The 20,302-nt window shown below is 46.6% G+C and overlaps 1 pseudogene; it reads left to right on the top strand.

Annotated features, from left to right (window-relative positions):
• Window positions 1-583: 583 nt before the first annotated feature.
• The window catches only part of LOC147888702 (putative aldehyde oxidase 2), a 33,329-nt pseudogene continuing 13,610 nt past the window's right edge, over window positions 584-20,302 (top strand).

The following is a 20,302-nucleotide window of genomic DNA, read 5'->3' as shown; positions in this document are numbered from 1 at the left end:
AAGAGAGAAGTATTCATCAAGAGCCCAGCTGGCCAAGCAATCTAGTTTAAATATGACGCCTTGTTGGAATGTGCTGAAGGTATGTACTTGTCTCCCTTGATGTTTAAAGATCTCCAAAGATCTCCCCTGCCCCCCCTAGTCTCTCAAATTTTCATACGATCTTGGAATGCATTAAAGGTATGTACTTGTCTCCTATAAAAGAGGGACCTTGCTTCTTAAATTAGGATGTGTAAAGATCTATTAATTTTTGCCGTAAATTTTGATGAGTGTGATGAATAATTTTAATAAATTGTGTTATAAGGGATGCATTTTCAATGGAGGATGCCTTAATACACATAAAAGCACTGGGCTATAATTGGCTAATGCTCCATAAGGAAAAAATAGCCGAGCTTAGCAACAATCACCATGGCCGACAGGAAATAGGTATATCCGGTATCCTCTTAAAGAGGGGGACACCTGTCCATGTTGGGCCAAGTTTTGTATAAAGTTTATCTCAGTCGGGCTCAGCTGCTTGGCTGGGCTGGTGGCCGTAACCCAAGCTCTTCACTGCAGCAATCGCCATAGCCAACCTCAAGCTCTGGCTATGGCGCTCCCACCTCCTCCTCCTCCTCCTCCTCCTCCTTCTTCTTCTTCTTCTTCTTCTTCGCCATCCCGCCCCCTCCTCTTCTCCGTCAATGGCTCCCCCTTCCTCCTCCCCTCCCCCGATCCCTCCCTCACCTTGCTCTCTTTCCTCCGCCTCCACACTCGCTTCTCCGGCACCAAACTCTCCTGCTCTGAAGGTAATTCCCCCCTCCCTCTCCTTTCCATCCAGCTCCAAATCTTTCTTTTGAGACATTCCTCTTTCCTTTACCCCTCACAGGTGGCTGCGCCGCTTGCCTCGTCCTCCTCTCCACCTACGACGTTTCCTCTCGCCGGGTTGAAGAGTTCACCGTCAATTCTTGCCTCACCTTGCTTTGCTCCCTCGATTGCTGCGCCGTCACCACCATCGAAGGGCTCGGCAGCACGCAGAAGGGATTCCATGCAGTGCAGGAGAGAATCGCCGGCTTCCATGGCTCTCAGTGCGGTTTCTGCACTCCTGGAATGTGCATGTCCATGTACGGCTGCTTGCGCCGTGCTCAATCGAAGAAATCCGATGGCCAACCTCACAAGGACCTGCGCACGCTGCCGAACCTTTCCGTGGCAGACGCACAGAAGGCAATCGTTGGAAACTTGTGCAGATGCACGGGCTACAGACCTATACTCGACGCTTGTAAGAGCTTCGCTGCAGACGTCGACGTAGAAGACCTGGGCATAAACACGTTCTGGACATCTGCTAAAGACGCCGATGTTAATCTTCTGCCTGCGTACTCTCCGGGGAGAGATCCTGTCTTCCCGCAATTTCTGATCGACGAGCTGAATTCGAGAGCACTATCGGCTTCCTGCGACCGTGGACTGGCTGCTCTGAATATCAAGTATCTAGACGCAGCTCCAAACGGCGGCGAAGAGAGGCTCTGGATTGAGACTCCTACTTTAGAAGCCGTTTTCGAAGCTTTGCGACTGCATCAGGGGCTCGATCACGGCAGAACTGGAGTGAAACTGGTCGTGGGAAACACGAGCTCCGGCTACTACAAGGATCAGAAGCCGAAGGTGTACATCGACATTAGCCATGTTCCCGAGTTGCTAACACTTGCAGAGACGAGCGATTCGATAGAGGTTGGATCTGCTGTGAGTATCGCGAAGCTGATCGATGCACTGGAGGACAAGTCGCGGACTGCACAATCTGCCAATGCTTCGGTGTTTCGAGGGATCGCTTCCCACCTGGAAAGAGTGGCCAATCCTCATGTGCGCAATCGCGCCAGCATCGGCGGTAACTTGATCATGGCTCAACAGTTGTCGTTCGACTCGGATCTGGCGACTCTGTTCTTAGCTATAGGTGTGACTCTCAAGCTGAGAAGTGCCAATGGAAAGGTCTCCGTTTTGCGCATGGATGACTTCTTACAGAAGGGTTCGCTAGAGCCTGGTGTAATATTGGAGTCGATTTCTATACCTTTATCGCGTGATGAACGTGAAGAATTGGCAGAAGTTCTTGGTGACAGAAATCCTCACGATAATTCCTGCACGACGCGCTGTTTCAAGAGCTACAGGGCCGCCCCACGTCAACTGGGAAATTCTTTGGCACTTCTCAACGCTGCTTTCCTTGCAGACGTCTCGGCCTCATCCGAAACAAATCCATCCGGTGAAAAGCATACGATCATCGACGTAAAACTGGCGTTTGGTGCATTTGGACAGAAGCACGCGATTCGAGCACTTACAGTAGAAAGTTTCCTCATCGGCAAAACGATGAGTTCGGAGGTTCTCCTTGAAGCTATCGAGATGTTAAAGACTGAGATAGCAGCTCCTTTGAAAGGAACAAGGAAAGCCAGTTTCAGGTCTAGTGTCGCCGTTGGCTTCTTATTTGATTTCTTCCGACCAATGTTGCCGGAAAAGCTGAGGCACCCTTTGGCCAATGGTTCACTCGATGTTTCCAATGGAGATGAAGTAAGGCTTTCCAACGGAAAGCAGAACGCCTCCATAGAGTCCAACCATTCAAAAACATGCACTGATGGGATTCACATATCTGGGAAACAAACTGTACCACCTTGTGAGGAGAACTATTCAGTTGGCAAACCGATACAAAAGTTCGAAGCTAAAATTCAAGCAGCAGGTAGATAGCGCCCTATGTTTTCTTTATTCTAGACTCTCCTCGGGCTTTGATGGCTTGTCTGTTCCTTCAAACAAATAAGCGATTCGATTCCTTTTACTCCAACGTAGCCACCCTGTATTTGGATCGCTTATCAGCATCTTTGACGCGGGACTTGTGAAGCAGATTATCCGGACACTATAATTTGTTTGTGCATTTGTTCAACGATAGGTCGTGGGATTGATGGTTCTTGTGGTTACAGGAGAGGCAGTCTACGTGGATGACATCCCTTCTCCAGATCATTGTCTCTTTGCAGCATTTGTTTCAAGTGAAAAAGCTTATGCCAAGATCAAAATTGTGGATCCAAAACTCGCACTTGCATCTCCTGGTGTAGTAGCATATATATCTGCTGATGACATTCCCAAATCTGGGGCAAACGTTGGAGCTACAATTTTTGGTTCGCCAGAAAACCTTTTCGCAACAGATCTGGCAGAGTACGTCGGCCATCCCCTAGGTGTTGTGGTATACATTCAATCCATCTTCTGGGTTTTCAATACGTATGGTAGAATTTCACAGCGTCTAATGGAAGTATGAATATGCATTTTGAGCTTCTTTGCCCTATATAAAACTAGAACGAAAACAAATTATGAAAGGAGTTGAAAGCACAGGCTAAAATACAAAGTCGGAGGAAAACATTTTCTGTGCTGTGAATTTTAAGAAGAAAGAACAATCTTGTTCGACCTAAGTTCTCTGTATCCAAAGTATAGAATTTCTGTGCATTTGGTTATCCAGATTGCAGATTCTCCACAACATGCAAAAGATGCTGCAGAAAGAGTGAAAGTGGAGTATGATTTGGATAGCTTGGGATCACCTGTGCTGTCTATTGAAGATGCAGTGGAAAATAATGCATTCTTTCCAGCTCCACCTTACTTTGACCCAAAACAAGTAGGAGACATTGATAAGGGATTTTCTGAAGCAGACCACAGAATCGAAGAGGCTGAGGTAATTGTTTTGTAATAAGTAACATTATGAATTTGCATTTCCTCAGAAGAAAGTGTCCACATTGATCTCTTTTGGAAATGCTCACCGCTCAGGAGGAAAGCGTTCATTGGTTGGGGCACATGCAACTAACACTTGATTTTTATAGGTGAGGACAGGGTCACAATATTTTTTCTACATGGAAACCCAAACAGCTCTAGCCATTCCAGATGAAGATGACTGCATGCAGCTCTATAGCTCTTGTCAAAGCCCTGATTTTTTACAAGGATGTGTCTCTGCTTGTCTTGGTCTTCCAGCTCATAACATCAGGGTAATAACAAGAAGAGTAGGGGGTGGTTTTGGAGGGAAAGTATTCAGGAACATTACGGTAATGATTTATTTTCATCTTTGTTAAATAAGCCATGCAATCTTAGTATTAATTTTCAAGACACTCCAACAGTCTTCCCTCTTATTTGACTTTTGGAGTCTCAGGTGGCAGCAGCATGCGCAGTCGCAGCATATAAGCTCAGATGTCCTGTGCGAATGTATATGGACCGTAACGCTGACATGAGCATGATGGGTGGACGACATCCAACTAAGACAATTTATTCGGTTGGCTTCACATCTAGTGGCAAGGTGACTGGTCTTCAAGCAAAGGTTTTTATTGATGCCGGCTGGTCAGCAGACTTCAGTCCACTTATTCCCATTTTGGTTCATGGGGGGCTAAAAAAATACAACTGGGGATCCCTGAATGTTGAGTACAAAGTATGCAAAACAAATCTATCTAGTAAATCATCTATGCGAGCACCAGGTCATGTTCAGGGATCATTCATTGCTGATACTGTGCTTGAGCACATTGCGGCCGCCTTGGGTTTAGATGTGCACACAGTGATTGAAAGGAACATGCACACGCTTGACAGTCTCAAAGTTTTCCACAGTGATTCTAATATTGATAGTTCTGAAGGATACACTCTACCTTCAATTTGGAGTACACTGTCAAAGCGTATGGAGGCAACAGAAAAAGCTGTTCGTAATTTCAATCTAACCAAGAAGTGGTTAAAAAGGGGATTATCAATGATACCATGTATATACAATGTAGAGCAAGCGTCCAGACCTGCAAGAGTTAGTATCTTTGCGGATGGTTCTGTGGTGGTTGAGGTTGGAGGAATCGAGATAGGGCAAGGCTTATGGACCAAAGTGAAGCAGGCAGCTATATATGGACTTTGTCAGCTGTTTCCAGCAGATAGAGCATTCTCAGAATCTTTGAAGGTACGCATTGTGCAGGCAGATAGCATTAGCCTGCCGCATGGTGGACTAACAGGAGGCAGCACTGCCTCTGAAGGAAGTTGTGAAGCTGTGAGTCGCGCATGCCAAATACTTGTCAGCAGGCTTATGCCACTGAAGTCAAAGAAAGAACAGGAGTCCTTGGGTGGGATTTGCTTGGAACGCGCTGATAAAGGCGGTATGTTTGAAAGCTCTTGATAAACCTAGTAAACTTCTACACTATCAACCATCTTGTGTCATATTTCTGCAATACATGTTCTTGAAAGAAAACAGAGTGGAGGCCCAGATTGTGATGCCCTCCACGCACATACTAATCTGAATTACTGAAATGAAAAATGCGAACGCTGCCTACAATGAAAGTACCAAAACTGAAACGCAGCAACTAACTGCAAAATGAAACAATGAACCCAATACATAGCAAACCCTATTGAGGAAGTGAGGATGTGTGAGGGTGAAGCCACCCGGAGGCTTCTCCCCGAGGCTAGGGCCTCAGCCACTTCTCCCTGAGGCTAGGGCTTCAGCCTCCTCATATGTGAGTTTTTTCAATCAGAATGCACTAACAGACATGCATAGATGCTGTGTGACACTTTGCAAAGCAATGAGCTAGATCATTGATTTAGTACCATGTGGCACCCATCCCCTCCATGTTGCGGGTACACCACATCATGTGGCCCCTTAAAACTCTAACCACCAGTCGATGACATCTCTAACCACCAGTCAATGACATAATATGGGTCACAAGGTCTAATGAGGAGTCTTTTAAATAATCCTAACCCAAAACCAGCCCAGGAGTGATTTAATGAATTATATCCAAGTCTGTCACAAGGTTTTCCAATACTCTCCCTTGATGAACAATGGATACGGTTTTACACCGGTCATGTCCTTTGGTCATTTGGACATCCTGCCCTATCAGTATGAGTTAATCATGATAGTTTTAAATCATTGCTTCTTTTATGTTCTATTAGAAAAGTCGGTCTTCCCTTGACATACCGAAGAATCTTGGCTGCCTTCCAATGGCATTTCTTTGGATCAGCTGTATATTGGGACACTGCAATAGCTAAAAAAGCTATGTCCAGTATGTTGGTGGTCGAATATATTAGGCTACCTAGGAGTTTCCTATATAAAGTTCTATCCACTCTAGGACTATCTGATTCTTCGATAACTTCTCACCAAGATTCATCAGTGTATGTATTGGCTTGTAAGCCTCCATGCTGAATCTTTTGAGGATTTCATTTGCATACTTTGTTTCGGATATGAATGTTTTATCCTTGACTCTTGAGACTTCTATTCCAAAAAATAATGCATATAGCTAAGGTGTTTCATGTTCAAAGGCTTTATTCAGGTCCTCTTTGGTAAGTTTCATCAGGTGCTTGTTATTGGTATTGATGACTATGTCATCAATGTGTAACACCACAAGGATTATATTGCCTTTGCCGTCAGCCTTTGTGTAGAGATTATAATAAAAAGAATTTTATTGAATCCCTTTTCTTGAAAATGTTTTCTATTGGTAGTACACCATCTCTTCTAAATCAGAACTTAAATCCCATCTTCAAGTTCTGATTTCTCTTGATGCTGAATATAATCTACAGTACGAAGGAGGAGGTGCTTATCTCAATCCATAAAAGAGATGACATGTATAACACCGCAAGGATTATATTGCCTTTGCCATCAGCCTATATGTAGAGATTGTAATAAAAAGAATATTATTGAATCCCTTTTCTTGAAAATGTTCATCTACAGTACGAAGGAGGAGGTGCTTATCTCAATCCATAAAAGATTTTATAATTTGCCAACATCCTTCTCCTTACCTTTAACCTCAAAGCAATGTGGCTTATCCATATAGACCTCCTCTTCCAGACTGGTCGAAAAAGGGCTATGATTCGAGAAGCTTTTGCCTTGTCAGTTGTCCCTCAAGTGATAACGAGTTTTCGCTATGTCTGTTCGAGGACAACAAGCCAAGTCCAGAATTTTGACATGGTATCTCCATGGTATCAGAATATATCATGGTTTCTGACATGATATTATAGCCTAGTTGCAAACATGGTCTCATAGACAAGTTGCTGAAATTTTCAAAGTCTACATCAACACTAAATGAAGGAGTTCGTCTTGAGTTGAGGAAGTTTGATGTTGAGTTAAGTCACAAAGCTCGTCAACTCACTAAAGGTTTACCTCAAGGTGGCTAGATCTCGAGGAGACCGACAAGCTGAACAAATCCAACTATCAACTATAGAAAATGAAGGTCCAAAGTCATCTTGTTGTAAGAGGCCTCTCGTAAATCACTATTGAAAAAAGTGGAGACTTGGGGAAATCAAGAACTATAACATGCTATGGTTAATGATTGTGTAATTGCAGCAAGACCTTCTTTAAACCTTTAGCGAGGTGTCTTCACTTATGCACCACAGAGAAAGAGAGAGGGAGAGTAGGAGATAAGGGTAAGCGAAAGAGAGCTGACAATTGATTGAGCCCCTCACCCACTCAGGGCCCCCTCCCAATGTAAGGGAGAATTGGCTTTTAACTTGGAAAACTGGAAATACAAAAGACACTCTTCTAGAGCGCACGGAATGCAACTCTGAAGAGAACGCTGTGAACATGAAAAGACCTGAGAGGTAGCTCCAATCAATAGCAAGACCTCAATGCTGCTCCCATTGATGATGGACACGTCTACGAGGCTAGTGCTGTCCACGTGCATGGAGAGCTATGGAGCATATGGCTAGTGTGGCAGGTACAGTCATCCCATCAGGTGCTAGAATTTCCTATGCTCAGTCACTTGTTGGTACAGGTGTTACGAGAGTCAGACTCACTTCAGAGTTCCCCCCTCCTCGACCTTTGCCTACTTTGATTTCGTACTCCACGGGAGATGGGGTCCAGATTCAGCAGAGGGTTTTGTATGAGGGTCTTCCTGATCAGTGTCTTTCCTGTCGGAAGAGAGGTCACTTTATTAGGGATTGCCCCAGTCGTCGGCCTCGTTCAGGGACTCTGGATCCATCTCATCCTACGGGTGACCCAGAGCCTACAGTTCAGCCTTCAGGGGTCCCTGAGCCTGCTTCAACTCATTCTGCAGAGCGATAGGAGACTCCTCCGGGAGAGTCTACAGTGGACTCGGAGGGCTTGGAGGTGCCCCCAGTGGTATAGCTTTCATGGAGAGCCCGGAGGAGACGGAGATAGAGGGAGAGCCAGCAGCACGAGCAGCCCCAGGTACGAGGTCAGAGATGGCAGAGAGTTGAGACACATGTGCAGGAGACCCCGGAAAGGGGAGATGTAGAGGACCATATGCAGGCAGGTCATGACACTGTGCATGAGACGGTAGCCTAGGGAGTTGAGACACTTGTGCAGGAGACCTCGGAAAGGGGAGATGAGGAGGACCATCCGCAGGCAGGTCATGACACTGTGCAGGAGATTGTAGCTCAGGATTTGATGACTCTTGACACTACTATCTCGGAGGTTCAGATATTTGTTCCTGAGACAGTTATCTAGCAGGAGATTGCTTAGGCTGCTGTTATTGTGATGGATGCCTCTTCCCAGCAGTCGATTGAGAGAGTGGTATTTTACGACACATGTCAGAGTCAGAGCCCGTTTTAGGATCTCACGCACTTGTACGAGGTTCCCTCGAGACCTCTTTCTCTTCCCCGTCGCACAGTACCTTCCTTTGTTGCTATGCGGAGCGTCCTTTTAGACACCCATCCTAGTATAGCCTCGTCCTCGCAGCTTTTCACTCCTGGTTTATCCAGATCTTTTGCGAGTGCGGTCACAGATTTCGCTCAGTACCAAGACAGGCGTGAGGATTGGGAGATCCTAGCAGATAGAGATCGAGCGAGATTATCAGTCACCCACGCTGACAGGCACATCGTCGCAGATTCTTCCTCTTCCTCTCACCTATTCCAGGAGCAGAGTTAGGACGGCTCAGCCCTTTTCAGCTCTTCTGGCTCCTAGACCTGACCCCAGGATGGTTGACAGAGATCTGCCCGTTGAGTTTTGGCCCTTCTTGGCTCGAGGGCTTACCACAGACTCCCTCACCCGATTGGAACTTCTCTCGGTGTTTTGCCGATGGTCAGAGGAGGTAGAGGAGTACTTGGGATCTGTTACTCTTTCCAGAGAGGGGCACATTCTTCGTTTCTTCGCAGGCAGCTTCCGATCTGGGGGGAGCGAAAGCTGGTCAGCTGAGTTACTTGACAGTGAGATTGCTAGACAGCTCATGAGCATGACTCAGTTCTCACCGGTTCACTGTATTGTCGGCTCACAGATTCATTTATGCCCTAGGACTCTCCGACCAAGCTTCGATGGCAAGCCTTTTTGTTTCTGTTCTTTGAGGTTCAAGGAGATTTTGATGTGCCCAGGAGTGCTGGTTGGTTTGACTTTCAGCTCCTCAGTACGCCAGAGTACTATTCCCTTGGATGGAGCCATTTTACATGAGTTGGGGCAGATTTGGAGTTTGATCAGAGACCGACTTTGGATTGCGCCGTCAGAGAGAGATTTGTGTCGTTGCCACTGGCACCCCCTCACTTCCATCCGATGTCTAGGTTGTCCATCATTTCATGGAATGTGAGAGGACTGAACGGCGGCAGATTTACCTCAGATGCAGATGGTCGTAGATCGGGTGTTCCTAGATTGCAGTTGCTTAGGGACTCCCTTCGGTTTATTTCCTCAGGGTCCCCTCCAGACATTGTGCTTATCCAGGAGCATAAGCTCTCCTAGGACAGGATTGACAGATGCAGATCCTTACTCAGAGGACAGAGCCGGACATATTGGAGCCCAACGGATGGCAAAGGGGAGGAGTTTGCATTTTAGTTTCAGCCAGGTGGGCCTCAGAGATCACCCAAGAGGGTACACTAGTGGAAAGCAAGGCATGTTATGTTATTCTTCAGATTGAGAGCATAGCAGTTGGTGTTCTCAATGTGTATGCTCCCACGGATCCAGCCCACAGACGTGCTTTTTGGAGACAGCTCAGAGAGTCCCTTCCTCAGGCCGACACCTGGAGTGTTGGAGGAGATTTCAACATGGTAGAATTCTTTGAAGAGAAGTCGGGTCAGATAGAGGGTGGCCTTTCTGACAGGGAGAGAGTGGAGTGGGATAGTTTTGTTTTGCACGCTGGACTTCAGGATGCAGCTCGATTGGACGACTTTCGTCACTTGGCTGATAGTCTTCAGCTCTCTTGGTCCGGGGTTTTCCATGGCTCTCTTTCTTTGGTCAGATTTGACAGACTTTATGTTGGCCAATGGGGCCAGGTCAGAGGAGGATGGATTGGGATCCCCCCGGGTTATGTTTTATCTGACCATGCTCTAGTCCTATTGCAGATTTTCCCTACCTCTCGTTTGGAGAGCACAGGCTCTGTGAGAGTTCCGGACTTTGTTTTTCAGGATGCAGAGTTCGTGGAACGGTTGAGAGGAGACTTGGTTGTAAGAGGACACTCCTGTGGATGAGGGCTGGTTGATGTGAGTAGAGAGGGCTTTGGCTAGAGTCAGCATGGCCTACCAGTTGAGGGCAAAAGAGAAGGAAAAGCTCAGAATCAGAGATCGGAACTCAAGAGCGGGGTATCCAGAGTTACAGAGATTGATTCAGAGTTTTCCTCATTCTCTTTTCATTAGAGGGCAGCTTTTGTTAGAAAATACCCAACAGAGGGTACACGCAGCGGAAATAATGCCCAGGAGCTCACACAGTGTGCGGTGTGGGTGTGGAATCACAAACTTCTTTACTTATGTGCATTCAATAGGTTTGCAGAGTCATCAATATGAACCAAACTAGATAGAGAAACCACCATATAATATATTTCCGTCCACAACTATGAACACAATACAAAAGAGACAGATCCAGAGCCCCACCAATGGTGTGGTCCTCTGATCTTACCACAAGTCCTTCTCCTATCTGCTGGCTATCTCTAGACTGAGGACTGGAACTGAAGGCAGAAGAGGCGGAGGATAGAGATGTCATCATGCAGGATATGGAGCAGCAATTTGTGGGCAAAATGACGTCATGTGAAGGAGAAGAGGGAATGAACAGCAATGGCACGCATAATGATGCCAATGGTCGATGTAGAAGCAGCTCTCTTCAAGTAGGTTGTTTCTTCAAAAACGGGTTCCAAATGAGGTCGTTTTTAGGATGGCCAGTAGTAGAAACATCTCCACGATAGTAAGCAACGATTTAAGCAAAAAATGGGCTGTCCTTTTCCTCTATGAAGACTCCCACAAATGCCCACAACTATGGTGACCGAGTTGCTTCTTTTCAGTGGCTTAGCGATAGGTTCGAGAGTGCTCGCCTTGAGCTTCAGGACACAGAGATTTGGCGGGTTGAGTTCTCCTATCACTCTTCCCGGGCCAGGTGGGTACCGCAGGGGGACAGGATGACGTAGTTTTTTCAGACCACTGGGGTCCAATCGGCAGGCACACGGCTGCAGCGTCTCCGAGATCCGCAGGGCATGATGCACACTGACTCGCAGGAGATTTTAGACTTGACCACAGGTTTTTACAGCTAGCTCTTTCAGACAGAGAGGATGACTCCAGTTGGTCTTGTGGCCCGAGAGGTAGCTTAGAATCACGTTCCAACAGTAGTCTCGCAGGATTTTGCAGCAGATTGGAGGAGCCTTTCACAGATGAGGAGCTCTGGGAAGCCCTCAAGGCTCTCCCGACCCAGAAGTGTCTTGGCGAGGATGGTTTGACTCTGGCATTCTTCCGGAACTTCTGGGAGATTATCTCCACCCCTTTCCGACTAGCTTGCCAGGAGATATTTGACACGGGCTCCCTTCCTCTGTCCTTGAGCAGGGGGTGGGTTTGTTTGATCCCGAAAGAGGGAGATAGGTCAGACATTCGGCAGTGGAGACCGATCACTCTGCTTGATACTGCATACAAGATCCTTGCCAATGTCTTGAGCTTGCGGTTACGGCCCCATCTTACTGACATCATCCACGACACGCAGACCGGGTTTGTCCAGGAGTGCAGCATCGTGGACATCTTCACGTTCTGGGAGGAAGTGGATTGGTCTAGGGAGGAGTCATAGCCGCTGGCTGTCCTTTTGGATTTTGAGAAGGCCTACGACATGGTGGAGTGGTCCTTCTTGGAGGATACTATGTGGAGATTGGGTTTCTTAGACACACGGGGCAGAGGAGTTTCTGCGCTTTATGTGGGGAGCTCTAGTCAGATGCTTATCGGAGGACACACAGGTGAGGCCTTTCCTCTCTCTCGCTCAGTCTGCCAAGGCTGCCCACTCGCTCCCTTCCTCTTCTTGTTCGTGGCGGAGGCTTTGGGTTATTGCTTCAGATCAGAGGGGGCGGGCCTCACAGGGTTGAGGCTTCGAATCAGACAGGAGAAGGAGTTGCTTGATTGGGAGTTGCAGATGACATGGCCTTGTATGTTGAGGGTACCACAGTGAATTTGGAGAGAGTCAGGGGCGTCCTTGCTATTTACAGCAAGGTCTTGGGTGCACGGATCAAGTGGATAAAGTCCATAGGTTTCTTCATAGGCTATGAGGAGGCACATGAGATTCCTAATTGGGGGAGTGACTTTGGCTTCAAATGGATACCGAGGGGCCAAACAGCGAGATACCTCAGATGCTAGGTTGGTATTGACATTATAGTAGAGCAACAGATTGCCCCGGTTCTTGAGTGTTCGGCACAAGCTTCTCTACTGGAGCTTGGCCAAACTCTCCCTAGCAAGTCGTGCCTTAGTGGCAAACCAGGTCTTTCTTGCCACGGCGTGGTATATCGCCTCCTGCTGGTGCTTTCACAGAGGATGCATTGGGTAGCTTCGATGGTTGGTTCGGAACTTCCTTTGGGCAGGTTCGGACGGCACGAGGAATACTAGAGCTCGGGTTGCTTGGTGGACGGTGATCATGCCGTTGGCAATGGGAGGCTTGGGTATCATTGATCCGGAGATGTAGACCAGAGCCCTCCTGGGCAAGTTGGTTGTTTGCGGCCTCACCCCAGGTGCAGAGCCTTGGAAGCTCCTCTTATAGCGAGGGCTTCTCAAGAACACCCCACACACTGGGGGCAGTGGCAGCTTTCACACAGATGGATCTTCTTAGAGGCCTTGCTTACGGGGAAGGGTTCCTCCTTAATGAGGAGCCTTCACAGGGTCTGGCAGAGACTAGTAGGAGGTGTCATTCGTGCTCCGTCTAGATGCAGAGAGGAGCCCCTTATGTGGCACCCAGAGATCAGAGATCAAGAGGGGCGTATGCTCGAACAACGGACTCACATTGATTGCGCACAGTGGGATAGTGGTCCGGCCGGGTCTTTTGGTAGATGGAGCAGATGATCCATGAAGGCAGAGGCGAGACTTGACACCGTAGTGCATCTCCGAGGGACAGGGCAGTGGATGGGAGAGATTGACCTAGCCATCCCTGAGTCCTCGTGGGAGGGACTTCGCGTATGGAGGGACAGCAGATGGTTGGGGCAGTTTTCTCGGACTGGTGTTCCCTTAAGGATGATGATGCAGCGAGGCAGCACGCACCTCGGCTTCTTCCGTGTAGGACCTGGAGGCCTACTTCAGCCACTCACTGAGAGAGACCCTGAGATGGATGGGAGTCTTGATGGGATTCAATGGTAGATGGTCAGAGTGGTGGGACGTTTAGGGAAGGAGTGGCACATTGACCCTCCCGGTATCTCAGAGCAGGATGCCCCCAGATGGCGCCTCTGGCTGTGGGAGGGTAGACCCTTGAAGGAGGTCCAGTGGGATTCGGGAGAGTGGTTCTGGCCCTAGAGGGGTGGCCTATCCGAGCAGGTGGACGAGGTGCCTTCTTTTCCTACATCACACGGATTGATAGGAGGCTTCAGATGGAGTCTTTGAGGTGGACCCCCTCGAGGGAGAGGCATTGGTGGCCTAGAGAGTGCCTCGGGATGTCCGTTCCAAGTTTTGGACGCAGTTATGGTCCAGCTTGCGGTTGAGGAAGATATCCCACTTCTTCTGGCTGGCCGTCCACAGAGGCTTGCCTATCGGACTATGGTTGGAGCAGATGTGAGTGGAGAGGCAGTGCCATTGTTGCTTTGCTCGTCTCCTGGAGACGATCCCGCACTACCTTTGGAACTGTTGTAGCGCAGCGAGGATCTGGAAGCCCTCAGGGTCATGACCCATATGTAGTCTTCAGAGGGACTACACCTTGGGGATTGTGGCCTAGTTGACTGAGGGAGGACACGCATTCCAGATTGATGAGATCTCCCCAGCCTACCGGATACAAGGCCAGAGCATTCAGAGGATAGCTCTCCATGAGGCAAATCCTCCTGATAGCCTAGCTTCTCCTCCTCCGGAGGATAGTGTTTGGGAGGTGGTAACCAGTATCACTGCGTGGAACATTTTGGTGGCTCGTTGCAGTCTTGTGATGGGTGAGCACCCGGCTCCACCTTGGGCTACCTTGGTCGCCATTTGGTAGGATATCATCTACACACTATGCTCCACCTGGGAGCGTGGGACTCCAGGCTCTAAGGTGACTATCGAGAGGCGTGCTCGATTCTATAAGGCTTGGCCTGCAGGAGTTTTCTACATCTTCACTCCGCGAGGGATTCGCTAGTTGTATATTCTCTCTACTTGGTTGTTAGCCCTAATACTAGAGATCCCCTAGGCAGTGAGCTGGGTTTCTCTGGAACAGGCCGGTCTTTTCTTTAAGCCTTTTATCGTTTTTTCCATACTCAGTACCTTTGGGGCTGCTGTTTTGTATGAAGTCTTTCGAGCGTTAATAGAAGGTTCCTTTCTTTGCCAAAAAAAAGAAAGAAAGAAAGAAAGAAAAAAAAGCCTTGTAGGCTTGATACTTGATTATACAAGTACAGGTCTTATATAGAGCACACACACACATGACCACCAATGCATATGGGATAACTCCCAATGTGACACGTGGCATCCATAAGACACACTAGACTAGAACTCACACTAGAACACACCAAACTGACTCATCTTGACTCCATTTCCTAACACCCCCCCATGGAGGAAAGGTGAGTGACTATTGGAATGGAACCAAGAACAAAACATGGCAATGACGGTCATCAAACTGTGCAGTGACGGTGTAGAACTAGACATGGATACCATGCTAACTTAGAGGCAAGTGAGCATGGCATAGATTCAGAGGCTTAACTAACATGGCTTAGAGGTTCATCATGCATGGATGCATGGCCAACTCAGAGGTCTAGGAGACTAATGTACCAACATTTTGGAACTCACATGCCGGGCCTAATAAATAGACCTATCAAAGTCAATGCCTAGCTCCCACAATACATCCCCCTCTTGGCTGGAGGGACTAATTAGGGACATGGATTCATCGTCACTTTGTGGCGGCTGCAACCCAACTGGCATGGCCCTTAGTTTGCTGTTTGGCAAGCTTCTAGTAGCATCTATCCTTCGTATGACCAAGCTTGTTACAAAAGGTGCACTTGAGAGGCTTGAATGGCTATGACTTTCCATGTGCTGGTGCAGGCTTGGGCTAGTGGAGGCAAGAGCCTCTGTATTATCTAAAGAAGAGATCGGAGAATCTTTGTTCCAACAATCTTTTTGAAGAAGAGGAGTCACCATATCATCAAACGTAGTTGTGGCAATTCTAAGTATTTCAAGAGTATGCTCAAGGCGAGTGACTCCTTCTATACTCTTCATGAGGACAACCATTTTGTCCTCGTTGTCTGGGGGACACTTCAGGCACAAGAGATTGCATTTTTGCTAAATGTGCACTCAAGGTATCACTATTGTCTGTTTTCAATTTATAAAATTGGAACTTTAAGAAAACCTTGGAGTTTGTGATTTTGTTACCAAAAAGATTCTCGAGATGCGCCCATATCGCCTTGGCTGTTGATTTCAAGTCGATGTGATGAATCAAAGTATCATCGAGGCAAACTCTGATGATAGCAATAATGCTTGAGTTGTGTTGCTTCCATGTCTTGAGTTGTTGAGGATCTGTTGTGTGAGCGTCATCCTCAATAGCATTCCATACATTTTCTTTCATGAGGAGCAACTGAACCTTAGTTTGCCAAGTAGGGAATCCTTCCCCCTTGAACTTCTCCACGAGCAATGAGTTTGAAGAGAGAGATCTCATTGTTTACCTTGGCAAAATGCAACTTCAGCGTTCAGCACTTTAGGAGCGGGAAAAAGATGAAATTGAGGACTGGAGCTGAGGATAGAGATTTCATCATGCGGGAGATGGAGCAGCAAATTGTGGGTCAGCTTATGTGAAGGAGAAGAGGCAATGAGCAGCAATGGCAGGCATAGTGATGCATATGGTCGATGTAGCAACAACTCTTTTCAAGTAGGTCGTTTCTTTATAAACGGGTTCCAAATGAGGTCGTTTTTAGAGCGACCAGTAGTAGAAACATCTCCACAATAGTAAGCAACTATTTCCTTCACAAAAATGCCCCCAAAACGGCAAAAACGAGTGTTTTTAGCAAAAAATGGGTTGTCTTTTTCCTCTATGAAGACGCCCACAAATGCCCACAAGGGTGATCGAGTTGCTTCTTTTCACGTGGGCAACAAACCAAGCTCCATAGCTTCCGAAGATGAGGCCAGGGTAGGACAATAGAACAAGATGGGGAGAAAGGAGTGGAAGGGAGCTCAATCATGGAGGATATGATGGCTTCCATTTGCGGGCTTTCCTCGGTTTCTAGATTGAGCATGGAGAAGGGAAAGGTAGGAAAGGAGACTCTGTTACCACATGACGGTGCATGGTGGAGAGGGAGAGAGAGAGAGGGTAGGCTAGGGAGAGAGAATAATACTCAAAGAGAGACATAATGAAATGGAAATGAAATAGCAAGAGCAATGAACAAAATGAAAGTACTCACTTGTAGACCAAAGGGCTTGTAGCCTTGATACTTGATTGATTTGACACTAAACAAGTACTACTCCTATATAGAGCGCACACACACATATGAACACCAATGCATATGGGATAACTCCCAATGTGACATGTGGCAACCATAGGACACCTTAGACTAGAACTCACACTAGAATACACCAAACTGACTCATCTTGACTCCATTTCATAACACCCCCCAATGGAGGAAAGGTGAATGACTATTGGAATGGAACCAAGAACAGAGCAGGGAAATGACGGTCATCAAACTGTGCAATGACGGTCTAGAACTGGACATGGATCCCATGCTAACTCAGAGGCAAGTGAGCATGGCTCAGAGGCTAGTGAGCATGGTATAGACTCAGAGGCTTAACTGACATGGCTCAGACGTTCATCATGCATGGATGCATGGCTAACTTGGAGGTGTAGGAGACTAATGCTCCAAGATCTTGGAACTTACATGCCGGGCTTGATAAATAGACCTATCAAAGCCAATACCTGGCTCCCATAATACATCGCCGTCTTGGCTCTAGGGACTAATTCGGGACATGGAGCCAAACACCATAAATATAAAAGCAATAATCATTTTAGAAGGACTATCCAAGATAGAGAACCTTATTGACTCAACACACATAATTTATTCCATTCATTTTTTGAAACAACTCAAGGCAGAGTACCCAAAATAGACCATGCTTAGAAAATATATGGATCATCATCTCCATCGTCCTCCTCTAGAGGGAAAGAGAGATGTGGGTTTTCAGCAGTAAGAGCGTGACCTTGTATTGGAGGGCCATCATCTTCATTGTCACTTGTGGCGGTTGCAACCCAACTGGCATGGTCCTTAGATTGCTGTTTGGCAAGCTTCTGGTAGCATCTGTCTTCTATATGACCAAGCTTGTTACAAAAGGTGCACTTGAGAGGCTTGAATGGCTTTGACTTTCCATGTGCTGGTGTTGGCCTGGTTTTCCATCTGATAGTGGAGGCAAGAGCCTTTGTAGTATTTGAAGAAGAGATTGGAGAATCTTTATTTGACGATCTTATTCGAGTAGAAGAGCCACCATACCATCAAAGGTAGTCGTGGCAAGCCTAAGTATTTCAAGAGTATGCTCAAAGCGAGCAACTCCTTCTGTACTCTTCATGAGGACAACCATTTTGTCCTCGTCGTCTAGGGGACACTTCAGATTGGAAAGTTGTTGCACAAGAAATTTAATTTTTTCTAAATGTGCACTCAAGGTATCACTATCCTTCATTTTCGAATTATAAAATTGAAACTTCAAGAAAACCTTGGAGTTTGTGATTTTGTTCATATCGCCTTTGCCGTTGATTTCAAGTCGATGTAATGAATCAATGTATCATCGGGGCAAAGTCCAATGATAGCAATAGCTTTTGTGTTGTGTTGCTTCCATGTCTTGAGTTATGTAGGATCTGTTGTGGGAGCGTCATCCTCAATAGCATTCCATACATTTTCTTTCATGAGGAGCAACTGAACCTTAGTTTGCCAAGTAGAGAATCCTTCCTCCTTGAACTTCTCCGGGAGCAATGAGTTTGAAGAGAGAGAACTCATTGTTTACCTCGAAAAATGGCAACTTTAGTCTTCAGCACTTTAGGAGCGGGAAAAGAGACGAAACTGAGAGTTGGAACTGAAAGCAGAAGAGGCAGAGGATAGAGATGTCATCATGCGAGAGATGGAGCAGCAATTTGTGGGCAAAATGAGGATAGCTCAGTTCATGTGAAGGAGAAGAGGCAATGAGCAGCAATGGCACGCATAATGACGCCAATGGTCGATGTAGCATTAGCTTTCTTCAAGTAGGTAGTTTCTTCAAAAATGGGTTCCAAATGAGATCATTTTTAGGGTGAGCAGTAGTAGAAACATCTCCACAACAGTAAGTAACTATTTCCTTTACAAAAATGCCCCCCCAAAATGTCAAAAACGAGTGGTTTTGAGAGAAAAACAGGTTGTCTTTTTCTTCTACGAAGACGCCCAGAAATACCCACAAGAATGGTGACCGAGTTGCTCCTTTTCACATAGGTAGCTCAATCATGGAGGAGAGGATGGCTTCCATTTGTGGGCTTCCCTCATCCTCTAGATTGAGCATGGATAAGGGAAAGGTAGGAAAGGAGGCTCTGATACCACATGAAGGTGCATGGTGGAGAGGGAGAGAGAGAGGGTGGGCTAGGGAGAGAGATAATAATACTCAAAGAGAGACATAATTCAATGGAAATAAAATAGCAAGAGCAATGAATAAAATGAAAGTACTTACATGTAGACCAGAGAGGTTGTAGGCTTGATACTTGATTGATTTGACACTAGACAAGTACAGCTCTTATATAGAACACACACACACATACGAACACCAATGCATATGGGATAACTCCCAATGTGACACGTGGCGTCATAGGACACACTAGACTTGCAATGAACAAAATGAAAGTACTCACATGTAGACCAGAGAGGTTGTAGGCTTGATACTTAATTGATTTGACACTAGACAAGTATAGCTCTTATATAGAACACACACACATATGAACACCAATGCATATGGGATAACTCCCAATGTGACACTTGGCATCCATAGGACACACTAGACTAGAATTCATCCTGGAACACACCAAACTTACTCATCTTGACTCCATTTCCTAACAGTGTGAAGGTGCCCTTACAACTCAGGACAGGAGCAAAGGCAAGGAAAAGGGTAAGGCTAGCAGTTGCAGGCCCAAGAAGGACCAATGATGGAGGGGACTCTTCAGATGAGGAAAACAAGAAGAAAAGAAAGAAGAAGAAGAATTGTTTCAAATGTTATACGCCGGGACATTTTGCAAAGGATTGTAGAAAGAAGAAGGCTGATAAGAAGAACAAGAAGGGGTCCAACTCACATTCAAAGGATATGGCTAATGTCGTAATCAATGGAGAGTTTTTCGTGGTGACATCTCTAGATGTTGCTGAGGTAAGGTATGCAGATCTCACTGTCACAATCAGGATGTCTGACATTGAGGTGTGGTTAGATGAGGGACAAGGACTGGTAAGGCATGTGCTTGACATTGGTTGCTTGTCCTCCTTGCTTCTTTGAACCACACCCCAATGGTAACGGCCAAGCTTCCCCTTTGATCCGTCCTTGTTGCCTTAAATGCTAGCCCAGGATGAAGACTTCTTCTAAGGTCTTTGTCTGCAACAATCAGCCTCCTATGCTCCAAGTATCGTGGATGAAGGTTTGTATGCTGCTCAATCTGCTGCTGAAGTGGTGCTTCCAATGGATAAATGGAAAACCTCAAACACATAGGAGATAGGTGCACCGATTACTCAGTCATCTACAGAAAAGGTTGATTAAAAAGAGAAAGAATTGCCTAAAGCACCCCAAGCAGAACCACAGCAACTTAGACGGTCTACTAGGGAAAGCAGACCACCAGCCAGATTGACATATGCTCAGAAAGGCAAAGCAATTCAGGTTGAAACTACCAACTATGCTCTTATGACTACCATCATGGCTACAGAAGAGCCGATGCTCCAAATGCTTCTAGCAGCTCACAGCCTCCTTTTGCAGCCAATTGATAATCATGGCATTGATTAGGCAGTTGATGAGGAGCAAGCTGTCATTAGACAACAGAAAAGAGTTCCAAGGTGGATCTTGGATACTCAAT

Source organism: Dipteris shenzhenensis, chromosome 21 (assembly GCF_047967505.1).
Source record: "Dipteris shenzhenensis isolate YYH24624 ecotype China chromosome 21, Dip_SZ_1.0, whole genome shotgun sequence".
In the NCBI taxonomy this organism is placed as follows: domain Eukaryota; kingdom Viridiplantae; phylum Streptophyta; class Polypodiopsida; order Gleicheniales; family Dipteridaceae; genus Dipteris; species Dipteris shenzhenensis.
This window is presented reverse-complemented; position numbering and strand designations above follow the sequence as displayed.